This window comes from Malaclemys terrapin, chromosome 8, assembly GCF_027887155.1.
Source record: "Malaclemys terrapin pileata isolate rMalTer1 chromosome 8, rMalTer1.hap1, whole genome shotgun sequence".
NCBI lineage: Eukaryota > Metazoa > Chordata > Testudines > Emydidae > Malaclemys > Malaclemys terrapin.
Genome location: NC_071512.1, coordinates 59,325,896 through 59,341,583, shown reverse-complemented (window position 1 = coordinate 59,341,583; position 15,688 = coordinate 59,325,896).

Here is a 15,688-nt window from a genome sequence, read left to right as displayed (position 1 = left end):
AGCTTAGGAAACATTTTGTAGAGAGTGAAAGCTTAACTGAATTCTTTTTGCTCTGACCAGTAAAAGGGGGAGAATGCCTAATCTGTGTAACCATAATATCAAACTTTTGAATAAGGGGATGTCAAAGCTGATTCCCCACTCTGGCACTTCAAGTGCAGAAGGTGGGGGCCCGCAAGGATTTTAAAAATTAATACTGGCCACTCCAGGCTGGTATTAAACTCCCAAGGTCACAGCTTCTCTCTGACCTTGGATCAGTAGATGCTGCCACCACCCAAATGCAAAAAATCAACACCTTTGAACCAGAAAGGCACACTTGGGAATGCCTTCCTGTGGGGTACCCTCAAGCCCTCTCGCCCCCCCCCCCCAGGGAAGAGCTGAGAAAGAAAAACAGAGGAAATCAGCTGTTGCCACCAGCTAATTAAACATATGCACAAACCTCTTAGGACACCAATAATCCAATCCTGTTCTAAAAAAAGGTAAATTTTATTTAAAAAGAAAATAAAATACATCTGGAACTTGTTGCCAGATTTAAAAAAAAACACTTACAAAATTTAAACATCAAGAATAACCTTGAGGTCCAGCTTAAAGGTTACAAGCAAAACAAAAGCATTTGGGATTAGCACAGAGGAGTCCACTAGCCAATAAAAAAATAAAAGAAATAACTCTAATTGCGTCTTCCTAGACATTCCATAATTTACTTACATTTCTGGGGTTTCAGATAAGCAATCTTTAGGTATGATCTGACAGTTTTTCATACCTGGCTTAAAGCTTCTTACAGCATAATTGCTCCCTATTACCCTCTTTCCTGGAGAACCACAACACATAGACAAAGGGAAGCTTGTTCCCAATTTTAAAAAAGTTCTAGCCCTCCTTTCCTTTGGGGAAAAGGAAATTGTATCTATCCATCCAAGTATTTATGTTGCCCTCATCATCATACCTTTTCCCCCTCCTTTCTTCATACCAGAACAAAGCCTTCCTGCAAAAAGTAAATGCATTCCATACAGCAAAGTGGACCCTGGCAACCGCATGACATTGCTGAATTGTCTCTTGGATGTTCCCAATTTTGCATATTCTTTATAATGATACTTATTGTGGCAGAAACCTGCTATATTTCTTCATGTTTGTTTATACTAGCTGTTAACATGACCCTCAAACACTCTTGGTAGTTTGGACCCCAATTCTTTTTACACATTGCTGGTGTACTAAAGATTTTTGGCTCTTTCAACTTTATTAATAATTTATTATTTGTATTGCAGTAGAATGTAGGAGCCCTAGTCATGGACCAGGACCCCATTGTGCTAGGCACTGTACAAAATGTATGCACCTCAGAAGAATTTGCTTCTTCCAACTTTCTTCCTTCTTTTTTTCACTCCCACTTCCTCCAACCCATCTTCCCTACTGGAGCTCCAGCTTAAATGAAACCATTTGTATATGGTTTCCCTGCCACACATATTGAAAATCCAACATATACGAGAGGCTAGATTTATAGCCGTGGTAATTTAGCTTTAATGCTGGAAGAATTTACCCCTGGATCTCATTATTATATACATTAAATTAATGATCACAATGACCTGAGGCTACTTTCTGTTCCTGTTTGAGAAATTCATTAAAAGATTGAAAACTGTCATCTGTCAGATAGTTAAACCAATTTTAGCTGTTTCACACAACCATACTTTGTGTACTACATAGCCACAAAGACCAGTCATGCTGAAGCAGATCACCTACTTTAAGAACAAAACAAACAAAAAAAAGAGTTAGAGGATGCTTTATAAAAGGAATCATTTGATGTGTTCAGGTAGACACAAAGATGCTCTTGGAGGATCTATAAAAGGTCAGTTTTAAGGTCTGTCAATCAGTTTTGAGGATTATAAAATAGCTAAGGAAGATAGGATCATGCTATGTAAGCAAGCTGGATGGTTTACTTAGAAAAAGCATACAGGGCTGAATTCTCTGCTGGCATAATGCCAGTGTGATCTAATTGGATTCACTGGAGATACTCTTCAGCATGAGCAAGGTTATTAGAGGTCATGGCAATACACTAGCAAAGAATTTGACCATACAACTCCAGTACTGAGGAACCTTTTTTTCATATGCACTAAGGCCACTCTATAGCACTCTGGTCGTATAAAGGCTCCTCAAAGTGGCAATAATTTTCATTTAAGTTCACTTTAAGGCCCTTTTACACTGCCAGTGTGGTGTAATGGAACCCTTATGTGAATGAAAATCAGGCCCAGTGTGTCCATTTCACAGCTGACATGATCGGTCTCTCAGCTTCATGGCAATGACTAAGCTTCAAGTCAGTTCAGATTTTAGACAATCAGTTCCCGGCTTTGTTTTATGACATTTTAGGGAGTATCTGTGCTTGCACTTCAGGCTGTTAAAGAATTCCACTTTTCTCATGTTTGAGCATATATCTGAAGCATTTGTCATCAGTTTCTTTATAAAACTTGTTTGAAACTCTTGCATTTTCTTTGACATATATCAGATCTAAAAAAAGACAGGAAGAGGAAAAAGAAGCAGCAGCAACAAATCAGAACTCTGTGGTTAACACAATCAGTGTTTTTTCTACACAAACTTTAGCTTCTCTTGACAATACAGAAGCTGGATCTAGCTCTAGAATATGGATGTTGATCCAGTGTCAGAGAGAAAAAGAAAGATTTTTGAAAAAACAAACAAAAAAACAGAAGGCTTTTTCAAGATTGGAAGAAATGTTACTCATGCTATTGTACGGTTGAAAAAGCTCCCCCAATCTCCAAATTGTTACGGAAAAAGCACAGTATCACACCATGATAACACATAAAACACTAGTCTAATTTTAATTCTACCCAGCCGTGAGCCATCCGCTGTTCTATACAAGATAAATGAATCACACTCTAATTGCCTTTCACATGCCTCACTCTATTCGGAGTCTGAAAGTTATGAGAATCTAATGTCAAAGCACTTTTGGCCAAATCTTAGGCAACTAGACCCATCAAATATAGTAATACTTTGGGAGGAATATTAATTATGCAGGATATGAAGACTTCAATCTGTTCTCTGGTTTAAGTAGCATACAATGCTTAACCATCAATTTGAACAACATAAATCATGAACAAGGTAGGTCAGCATGATGTTAACTCTTCCCTGTGTGAAAGCAGTGTGATCGCACACTAAATAGTTGAATCAGTTCATACTTTACATAAATCACCTATCTTCAGCAGACAGGCCTCTAGCACACTATTGTAGAAGCTCAGTGTGCTGCATCCCTGCATGCACTCTATTTCAGAGGATCTCTTTATCAGGTTGGATTAAACTCAATTACTTTGCTACCATTAACCATCAAACTGGAGCAGCCTCTCCTGCATAGGATTACAATTTAGAGACGGCAATATTCCGCTCAAGGTCCAAATGCTCACTTGCTAATTGAGAAAGGAGGATGCATCTGGTACATCTCCTGACTGCCCTGCAGATGCAGAGTTCAGATGATATTTTTTCTAGTGGACTTGGTTTGTTTTTATTGCAAATGCATATCCTCTCTGAAGAATCTATAGGGCCAGATCCTGGAATGTGGGGTGACGGCATTAGGCAATACTATCTGCAGATTTTGGCTCTAGAGAGCCCGCACAGATGTATTTACATTCCTCCCTCTACTGCTGGTGCAGAGGTATGGCTAGAGGAAAGAGGGAATGGCTTCAATGTCTACACTGCACTGATCCCAGCACACAATACCTCATGCCTGTTAACAGTCAGTTTAAATTAATACCGCCCTTAGCTGCTCCAATTTACATCCAGAGACCCCTATGTCCACAGGATTGGCAGAGTGCAAAGCTGAACTTTGTCACATTTGCACACACGTGCATACATACACAGAGTGCATTGAATTTTCCTGGTCTTTTGCTGCAGATATGGTCATAGAGTTATGTTTAAGAAGTGTAAAGCAACAACTCCTTGTTGTTTTTCCAATGAAATAGGATGCTTCTTTCAATATTTTGTCTATACTATATGGATGATCATATATTGTGGAATAGCTACATTTTAGCAGCTCTACTTTGTCATATAGGTAAATGCAGTAGAATATTAAAAAAAAGTGCTTGACAGTATGTGCTATATTGATTGTATTAATTTGACCAGAAGGACTCCAGAGAGTGAATTGCACTGCCTGTTCATGATTAATTTACTGTACTTCTGCTAGCAAGTAGCATGTGAGAAGCCCCTTAAAGAGGTAATGATAAATGGAACTCAAGCTTCAGAAGATTCATTTCTGTCTGGAAGTTTGAGAATCTCTGTCTTCAAGTGAAGTCAAAATTTCCCCAAATAAGTTGCTACTTTCCATATATTGAGGTACTTTTAAATATTTTGCAAGATCTACAAGGCAATGAACATGTCTCACACTCTAAAGGACTGTAAGTTTACAGTAGTGCTAATGATTTTTGGTTATATGGTCATTCCTCTTTTAGTACAGTGTTTTTAACTGGAGAAGAACTGCAACATTCATTTGAATGAATGCAAGATAAGATTTTTAACACTGGGGGGACTGAAAGTCATGGTAGTGACCTCAAAACAAATTAGAGAAAGACCACACAATTGCTAGAGATACATGATGGAAAACCCGTGGATTTCCCTTTCATCACCAAGCATTTAGACTGCGATTTCAGAGAGTTTTAAGAGAATTAGGAACACAAATCACATTGAAAGTGAATGAGTCAGATGCATAAATCATGTAAGTTCCTTTGAAAATCTGAGTCTTATTTGCCCCTTGATTTTTAGAAGATCTGTATGGAGTTATAGTGATATGATACATGCAGTTCTCTGGGAAGAGGGTTAATAGCTAAGCTAAAGAAGACGTGTGGGTTTACTTGTCACCTCTGTACCAGTTCAGAGCTCCCTAGGAAAATTTCATAAAAAACTGAAAATAGACTTTTGGGGTAAAATATTTATATTTAATGATTTACATTTTTGGATTAAAAACAGTAAAATCGTTAATGAGAATAAGTGTTGGTCAGGTCTAGCCTTGACTTTTTTTCTCTTTTGTTTATTTAGAGTTATTTTAAGGACATGTTTCCCTCTATTTCTTTTAACAAGTTGCAATTATTCTGCATCCCAAGTGCAAAGCTGAGCAACTGCCACTTTTCATTGCTCTTGAATTGAATCAAGCAGCATTTTCTATTCAGCTATTATAGGTGAAAACTTTAGATTTAAAAATGTAAATATAGGATATTTGTGTGCTCTTTGGACAGGATCTTCCATCCTGGGCACTATCTTAATGTGAAATTAATAATCAGGAAAAGCTCTTGGGCACAAGGAAGGATTAAATTAAAGGCTCTCTAGCACTGTGCATAGGGAACCAGATCCTGCAGCCATGTGGTAAAACTTCAGCTTTCCATGAATATAAAAAAGGCTTGAAAATATGACCCAGGTGTAGCCACTGCCTACTTCAGGCTGCAGCCTAAAATCAATAGTTCCAAGAGATTTGAACTGCCCCAAACATCTTCCCTCAGAAATCTACTGCCACACCAAGGAGACCATTGTGACCGCTCTGGACAGCAATCTGAACTTGGATGCATTGGCCAGGTAGAAAGGAAAAGCCCCGTGAACTTTTGAATTTCATTTCCTGTTTGCCTAGCCTAGTGGAGAGCACAGGTGACCACGCAGAGCTCATCAGCACAGGTAACCATGCAGTCTGAGAATCGAAAAAGAGCACCAGCATGGACCGTATGGGAGGTACTGGATCTGATCGCTGTATTGGGAGATGATTCCGTGCTATCAGAACTATATTCCAAAAGACGAAATGCCAATACATTTGAAAAAATCTCCAAGGGCATGATGGAGAGAGGTCACAATAGAAACTCACTACAGTGCCGCGTGAAAGTTAAGGAGCTCAGACAAGCGTACCAGAAAATCAAAGAAGCAAACGGAAGGTCCGGGGCAGAGCCGCAGACATGCCACTTCTACGCTGAGCTGCATGCAATTCTAGGGGAAGCCATCACCACTACCCCACCCTTGACCGTGGATTCCGAGGAGGGGGTAATCTCAGCCATGCCTGAGGATTCTGTGGACAGGGAATTTGAGGAGGAGGAGGACAAGCTTGCAGAGAGCATACAGCACTCTGTTCTCCGCAACAGCCAGGAGCTTTTTCTCAACCTGACTGAAGTAGCCTCTCAACCTTCCCAAGGTGGTATCCCAGACCATGAAGCCATGGAAGGGACCTCTGGTGAGTGTACCTTTGTAAATATAAAACATGGTTTAAAAGCAAGTGTTTTTTAATGATTAATTTGCCCTGAGGACTTGTGATGCGTTCGCGGCCAGTACAGCTACTGGAAAAGTCTGTTAACGTGTCTGGGGATGAAGTGGAAATCCTCCAGGGACATCTTCATGAAGCTCTCCTGGAGGTACTCCAAAAGCCTTTGCAGAAGGTTTCTGGGCAGTGCAGCCTTATTCCGTATTCCATGGTAGGACACTTTACCACGCCATGCTAGTAGCAAGTAATCTGGTATCATTGCATGACAAAACCTGGCAGCGTATGGTCCCGGTGTTTGCTGGCATTCAAGCAACATCCGTTCTTTATCTTGCTGTGTTATCCTCAGGAGAGATATCATTCATGGTAACCTGGTTGAAATACGGGAATTTAATTAAGGGAACAGAGGTGGCCGTTCCTACTGGGCTGTTTGCCAGTGGCTGAAAAGAAATCCTTCCCTGCAGTTAGCCAAGCCGGGGGGGGGGGGAGGGGAAATCATTGGCACTGAGCTTTTTGCGTTTGGCTAGCAGGAATCTTCCCTGATAACAGCCATGTGGTGGGGGGAGGGGTAAAGCAATCATCCCAGAGAATTGGATGGGGGGGGGGTTAGTTTGGTTTCTGCAGGGATCTTCCCCGATACCAGCCTAACACCAAAGCCGCAGGCACTCAATATTAAGATGCAAAATGCAACCTTGTACCGAAATCACATGTGCTATGTAATGTGATTGTAATGTAGTGTTGTTCACTGTGAAAGAGTATAAGCATTGTTCTGTAAAATGTATTTTTTCCCTCCCGCAGCTGCAAATTTTTCAAGCCTCCCTCCTCCGTCCCGAAGGAGATCTCAGATAAGGCAGTGAAAAAAAATACACTAAACGAAATGTTCTCTGAAATCATGGAATCGACCCGCAGTGAAAGAGCTCATCTGAATGAGTGGAAGGACACAGTATCACAGTACAGGAAAGCTGCCAGTGAATATGAGGCCAGGAGGGATGAACATGAGGCCAGGAGGGGGATGCTCGAGATGAGAGGTGGCGGGATGCAATGCTAGGGCTGCTGCGTGATCAAACAGACATGCTCTGGCGTCTGGTGGAGCTTCAGGAATGGCAGCAGGATCACAGAGTGCCACTGCAGCCGCTATATAACCTCCCTCCCCCCTCACCATGTTCCATATCCTCCTCACCCAGACATATAAGAACGCGGGGGGGTGGGAGGAGAGGGAGGCTCCGTGCACCCTGCCACTCCACCCCAGTGGACAGCCCAAGAAAAGGCTGTCATTATTTTGAACTTTTGAAGTGGCCTTTTCCTTCCCTCCTCCCAAACCCCACCCGGGTTACCTTGTCACTTCTCTCCCTCTTTTTATAATTAACAAATAATACATGATTTTTAAATGATAGTGACTTTACTTCCTTTGAAAGCAAGCTATGATCGAAGGGGGCGGGTGGGTTGCTTACAGGGAATGAGTCAATCAGTGGGGCGGGTTTTCATCAAGGAGAAACAAATAGAACTTTCACACCGTAGCCTGGCCAGTCATGAAACTGGTTTTCAAAGCTTCTCTGATGCGCAGCGCTTCCTGGTGTGCTCTTCTAATCGCCCTGGTGTCTGGCTGCACGTAATCTGTGGCCAGGCGATTTGCCTCAGCCTCCCACCCTGCCATAAAGGTCTCCCTCTTACTCTCACAGAGATGGTGGAGCACACAGCAAGCAGCAATATCAATGGAAATACTGATTTGGCTGAGGTCTGAACGAGTCAGTAAAGTGTGCCAGTGACCCTTTGCACTTGCTCAGCCTTTAGTTGAACAGCTCCTGACTACTGTCCAGGCTGCCTGTGTATGGCTTCATGAGCCATGGCATTAAGGGGTAGGCTGGGTCCCCAAGGATAACTATAGGCATTTCAACATCCCCAATGGTTAGTTTCTGGTCTGGGAAGTAAATCCCTTGCTGCAGCCATTTAAACAGATTAGTGTTCCTGAAGACGCGAGCGTCATGAACCCTTCCCGGCCATCCCACATTGATGTTGGTGAAATGTCCCTTGTGATCCACCAGTGCTTGCAGCACCATTGAAAAGTACCCCTAGCGGTTTATGTACTCACTGCCCTGGTGCTCCGGTGCCAAGATAGGGATATGGGTTCCATCTATCGCCCCACCACAGTTAGGGAATCCCATTGCAGCAAAGTCATCCACTATGACCTGCACATTTCCAAGAGTGACTACCTTTGGTAGCAGCAGCTCAGTGATTGTTTTGGCCACTTGCAGCACAGCAGCCCCCACAGTAGATTTGCCCACTCCAAATTGATTCCCGACTAACCGGTAGCTGTCTGGGGTTGTAAGCTTCCACAGGGCTATCGCCACTCGCTTCTCAACTGCGAGGGCTGCTCTTATGTTGGTATTCTGGCACTTCAGGGCAGGGGAAAGCAAGTCACAAAGTTCCATGAAAGTGCCCTTACGCATGCGAAAGTTTTGCAGCCACTGGGAATCGTCCCAGACCTGCAACACTATGCGGTCCCACCAGTCTGTGCTTGTTTCCCGGGCCTAGAATCGGCATTCCACGGCTATAAACTGCCCCATTAACAGCATGATCTCCAAAGCACCAGGGCCCGCGGTTTGAGAGAATTCTGTGTCCATGTCCTCATTACTCTCGTCACCGTGCTGCTGTCGCAGCCTCCTCCTCGCCTGGTTTTTCAGGTTCTGGTTCAGCATAAACTGCATGATAATGCGCGAGGTGTTTACAACGTTCATGACTGCTGCGTTGAGCTGAGCGGGCTCCATGCTTGCCGTGGTATGGCGTCTGCACAGTTCACCCAGGAAAAAAGGCGCGAAACAGTTGTCTGCCGTTGCTTTCACGGAGGGAGGGGTGAGGCTGTACCCAGAACCACCAGCAACAATGTTTTTTGCCCCATCAGGCATTGGGATCTCAACCCAGAATTCCAATGGGCCGGGGAGACTGCGGGAACTATGGGATAGCTACCCACAGTGCAATGCTCTGGAAGTCAACGCTAGCCTCGGTACATGGATGCACACCACCGAATTAATGTGCTTAGTGTGGCCACATGCACTCGACTTTATACAATCGGTTGCCCAAAATCGAATTCTGTAAATTCAGAGTAATCTCGTAGTGTAGACATACCCTTTGTCTTCACACACACACACACACACACACACACACACCCTGCCAGCTCCTTTCCTACCCTTTGTTACACTCTAGTCTAGTATAGCATGGATGTAAGCTCAGAAGGCTGTTCTAATTTATACTAGTTGCCAATGACCCTCCTTAACTGCTCACTATGCTTCCCTATATATAGTCCCTCTCACTAGTTTCTGTTCAAATATCTTCCTACTCTCTTTGTGCAGCACCTGTCAGAATTGGGGCCTAATCCAGACTGGAGCCTCAATGTATTACTATAATACAACTATTGAATGACTCACTGGAAATAATAGAACTAACTCAGTGATAGGAGTAAACCTTACAAGGTAGGAGAGTCATTTATTGGACATCTGATTGCCTTTTATCACTATCATGGTTATCAAAGCCTTTCATTATTACAGCCTTGATTTTGACATGAATCTAAAACATTGGTGAGGAGTTCCAAAAAAAAAAAAAAAAAAAAAAAAAAAAAAAAATCACTAGCTAGAGGAGCCTCACAGAAACAGGCATGAAAGCTAGAACTCAGATGTTCTACGGCTTCCTGAGAGAGCTGCGTATTTAGGAATCCCATCTTTAGTCCAGTTGTGAGGTCCACATTTCCAGTAGGGACCAACACATCCTCATTGCTCCTGGGTGAATTTTGTGCCATTGTTCATGCACATAATGTGCCACACATATTTTAATTGTTTTTTGTTGTTGTTGTTTGTTGTTTTTTTGCAGCAAATAGCTTTGGCTGGAGAGTTACTGCAGTTCCACCTTTTGCCCATCAGAGAGCACTGTGGGGCTAGAACAGAGCAGCCACTCAAGCTAGGGAAGAGAAAGAGCATGCAGTGCCTCCTTCATAGCACCTGCCAGGCCAGGTCAGGTCAGGAGACGGGGGTCTGGGGAGACAGATAGTGTGGGACTGCTGGGTGTCAGATAGGGGCTCATAAGGGCTAGTGGTGAAGGTCAGATTGGGGCAGGGGATGCAAGTCCACATGAGGGAAGGGGGATGGCTGAGTGGGAGCATAGAGGCGCACAAGGGCAGGGGAAGGGGTGCAGGGACACATTGGGATGAGGTGAGGGTGCTGGCTGAGGGGGTGCAGGCCTACATGGGGGGGAAGACAGATGGCTGGATGGGGGCTCAGAGACATAGGGAGAGGGGAAGGGAGTACAGGGACACATACAGACAGGGTATGGGTGGAGGGACACATGGGGACGGGGTGCAAGGACACATGGGGCTGCATGGATACATGGGGATGGGGGCAGATATGCCTGACTAAATGGGAAAGGGTAAGGGTCAGCCAAGGTCTACATGGAAAAAGCTCCTTAACAATCCCTCTCCCCAAAACCAAACAAACAAAAACCACAATGTTCCATACTTTTCCACCCATACTCAACAACCCTCCAACTTCACACTCAGGCTCCTTCCCAGCATTACTTCCCTTTCCCTTAGTGCCTCCGTTACCCCGACTCCCCCAACCCTTTGCACTGCTTCTGAGGGGTGCAGGAAATACGTTGCTGTATTGTAGTTTAAATGAATTATTACAGAACTGAGTATTAATATGCCTAGTAAGGAATATATTTGTCAAAAAACATTTCCTGAATCTTTTTTGTTGTCTGTATTGTTACAGACATGCTTGCTGACATTTATTCTGAAATAAATTACCAAAATAACTGAAACTGGTATGGTTATATTGTGTTATAAATATAATATGCAGAATTTTAAAATATTGTGCATATAATTTTTAGGTGCAGAATTCCCCCAGGATTACCTCATGAAGTTGATTGTTGAGCAGTTTGCGGCAGCAGCAAGATTAGATAAACCTACTCTAGGCTAGGAACACTTGCCAAACCTTCACAAGCATCCACTGGGTTGAGACATGCAAACTCATCTGATTTTAAACCCAAGGCTCTGTGGGGAGAAGATGATGGTAAATCTTTCACATGGCTCTATTCATGAATATTTAAGCTTAGTCGATTACCTTGCTAAGTGTTAGGCAGTGTAACCAATAAGAAAATGCATTCTGTGCTGTTTGCATGCAGTAAATGTTTAGCTGTTGAGGAGAATGCCTTCTTTATTAACCATTAATTGTAATGAACACAGTAAATACAAGCCACATTTAGAAACAGAAACGGTATAATTAAATCCTTTTCCCTTCTGGATGCCATTTAATATTTAAGAGAAAACAGCACATTTGTGAGTCCCCTTCTGAATGGCAGCAGATTTAAAATTTCTTGGGAAGCCACTTTACTAAGTTATCTAAAGCCACATCTGAATTATATTAATGAACATCGAAGCAGATAGTATGTGGTATACTTTAAGGTGCTGCAGTATTCTCAAAAGTATAATCAGTGATCACAGCAATCCCCAGGTTTGTTTCTCCCACTGTTGATTCTTGTATTACAGTATAGCTATTTATCACAGTAAGCATAAGAAAATGAACTCTACATCTAGATCAGTCTGACACTGTTTTAAATGAAAATGATGTCTTCTTATTATAATCTCTTAGGATCATAATGTAAAGGTAATGGCATATAAATCTGAAGGAAACAAGAGTTGTTAGATTCAACAACCATTTAAAACATCAGACATGTTATAAACAGGCTTCATTACTCTCTGATCAATAAGGCCAAAATTAATGAAGTCATTTTCCTCTGTGATATCAGGTTTGGTGTCATAGAAGCAGTGCTGTAGATTTATGCTGCTGGAAAGACATAGACAACATTCCTTCTTGAACATGAACTTTTAGCAAGTAATCATGACATATTGAAAGATCACTTTATTTCTTTTATAAAAGATTTTGAAACAATCTTGCTTAGATGTAAATCTATTATTTTTATATATATGAAAACAGAAAGTTTGCTAGTCAGTTTTGTAAATATATTTAAATGTTCTTTAGAGATATCAGACATTAACAAAGTAGCCTAAAATTCAATGACATTTTCTGTTTTGTTCATTTTGAGATTTTATTTTATGTAGGAATTCTTTCCAGGTTCTTTCACACTGTAGGTTAGAGTAAAAATATACTAAAACTGGGATTTTCCAAAGGGTCTAAGAGAGTTAGGTTTCTAACACCCATTGGCTTTAAATAGTCCCAAAATCCTATCACAGGGCATCCCTTTATGCACCCTATGAATACTGCCACCTAGTTTGTTCTCATAATCTCCTTGTCACAAACACAGAGAGACTGTTTCTTTTTTCCCTATGTGTGCTTTTAATCTTCAGTTTCAACCCATAAGAAGGATATATTTGGGAGGGATACAGCAAGAGGAAACTTCCATACAGGTTCCTCTAGTCCAGTGCTCCCTCTCTGAGACCCCTCTTATTTTGCTGCTCCTCCCAAATATAACCTCCCAATTACTAAGCTAATTGCCTCATAGCCCAGCAATTGCCACCAACTGTCACTAATCCCCAACAAGCTGGTTAATTAACTTCAGTTGTGTCTGCAACCTTTCCAGTGCTGCAGCAACCTCGGTGCCCAAAATGCTACAAATAGTGCCTTGAGACAGGCACCTAATTCCACTGGGTTCTTCTGAAAATCCCAACCCAAAGGCCCTGAATTCTGGTAGCATTAGTGCTCATTTACAATACTTCATCTTAAAACGATTCACCTGAATAATTTTACCTAAGTCTAGATGGAAAATCCATCCCCCCATAGTTTGGGTCTGTGTATTCCCTCTCCATCCCACTGTGCACTAATACGTTACGGAACAAATCAATGGAGTAAAAACTAAAAGGCTGTTTTATTTGGGTAGATTTTCAAAAGCATTTACATGATTTAGGAGCATAAGTCCTAATAGCATTCAAAGTGGACTTTTGCTTGTAATAGAGATGCTTTTAAAGCCACGATAGCGATTAAAAATAAGACTTTCAAAAAGCCTTTCATTATTATGGTCTTGATTTATACATGAACCTAATCACTGCTGGGTGTCATTGCAGCAGAACAAAATGTTGTTCATTTGAAATGTCAACATTCCACAGCAGACATATCTGGTATATAAGGGACTGCTGATGCGTATTTTGCCCCCACAGGGAGCTTTAGCAATACTTAAGGAGATAATTTGTATTGAATATACTAAATAGTGTATATTTTACAGTGTAAATGGACAGTGCCATCAGATGGAGGAGTAGGAAGCAGAAAGAAAATGCAAGCAAGGGTGAGACTTTTTCAACTTAAACAAGATAGAAATCAAAGAACATAATGTTCAAACTGGAGTCCCTGAAGCGAGGCATGTAAATATTTAAGTGTATAAATAAGGAACTGATTTGATCTTCAGAGTGGTGATCACCTGGTGCTTCTATTGATTTCATTGGGAGCTGCAATCATAGCTCAAATCCTGATCTGTGCCCTAGAAGCACTCAGCATAGATCAGGAGGAGGTAGATTTAAGGCATCTCTGTGCTCACCTGTCCTTGGGCATCCAGGTGCTGGTCTGGTTCCAAACACAAATTAGAACAGCCTACAAATGATAGCAACCAAAAGGCTGTCCTGATTTATGCCAGTTGTCAGTGATCCTCCCTAACAACTCCATTTACTCCCCGCTGGAGTCCCCCTGACCCTCTCACAGGCTTCTGTTAAACTTAAGGAGCTTTTAGTTTGTGTGCCTTTGGCTGTTTGCTTTTCAAATTCCCTTATAGCCCAGCTAATTTCCATCTAATGTTTTAGATGACATAGTTTATATTCTTTTAAAGTATCTTCATTAGGTTTGTACTTCTGACTTTTGAAGGATTTTCAAAATATTAACATTGATAGGTAAAATAATGCATCCATTTGCTTGGTCAAGAAACTTTCCCATGGGGGGAACAACAGTATTTAATGTGGTACGCAGAACTATTTCCATTAATATATAAAAGATAGATAATAGCCTTTAAATTGTTTCAAAATAGCAAATGTTCTTTCTACATGAATATTGGCACTATTTTTAAGAGTGTAGAATAATTGGATGCCTGGGTGAAATCAGAACCCAGGCAACTGTAATAGAGTATAGGGTATATATATAAAAAAAATAGCTTTTATGTGGGTTGTAAAAATCTGCTACCATCGAGTGTCACTATCATGGAACCATTAAAGCAATTAAATGCTACTCTGAGATGTGCAGAAATGGGTAAGGATAAACTAAACAGTGTGTGAAATTATATTTCCCAGTAATTTTCATTAATGTTCATTAAAGCTATTTTCAAGTATAATGGAAGAAATTCTTCTCTGAAGTGCATGGATTTTACAGTTAGCAACTGCCTAACTATACACACACTTTTATAGCTTTGGGCTATGTCAATGCGCACAATTATGTGTGTGTACAAGTAAAATAATTATAAGATTGGCAAATGATTATGGTTTGGATGAGTCTGTTCTGAAATATTGTGCTTCCTATTTAATGCAATACAATTTGTTGTAGTTAATATATAATGTGTGTGTGTTTGTGTGTGTGAGATATAGATATATATATATATCTCACACACACAAACAATAAGTCTGTACTGGTAAGAACATAAAAGTCAAGAAATGGACACAGTAAAGTTGTATGGACAATCTTAACTCTAACCTCCTTCTACACTAACATTGTGTAGTAAACACACCCCCACCCACCAAGAAATGTCAGTGTTAAATTTACATGTAGAGCTGGGTGAATTAATGATTTTTCAGTTCACTGGCTAAAATGGAAAAAAAAACATATTGAAAACAAACAAAAAAATCAAATTTTTCAGTGAACTGAAAAAAGTAAAAGATTCATTTTGGGTCGCATTTGGGTCATTATTACCTCTTTAAAAAAATTGAAGGAAGTGTCAAAAACAGACTGTTTAGGGGTGGGGAGGAGGAAGAAGGGAGGGACTGAAACAATTTGGTAAATTCAACATAAACTCACAAAATATTTCAATTGACCCAAATCTGCATTTTTTAGCTGAAATAAAGTTCTGGACAAAAAAAAAAAAAATGCCCAGCTGTATTTGCATGTACATCCACTGTACACCATAAGACCACTGCCATACACTACCAGGATCCTTTAAGGTGCTGAAAGCCTTCAACTACCATTTAAAGTTCCATTTAAACAAAGCAGGGGGTTAAACTCAAGTACATGTGGAAGTTATTTTCCAAACTGGAACACATATGTGGAAGGGGCTTGTAACAGGACACAGGTGGGCCCCACTATCTTCAGCCACTTCTGCATCCACAAACCAGCCAGAGTACCTCTGCTTTGGTACAATCAGTCGTGCTCTTTATTTACTATACAAGTTCCCACCACCTTGTAGCTAGACAGCATTAGGCTCACAGCCTCAGGGACTGCTAGCTTCTGCAGCCAGCAGGGGAGAGTAGTCTCTAACTCCCTGGCTCCTTTTGTTCTTCTACCCTGA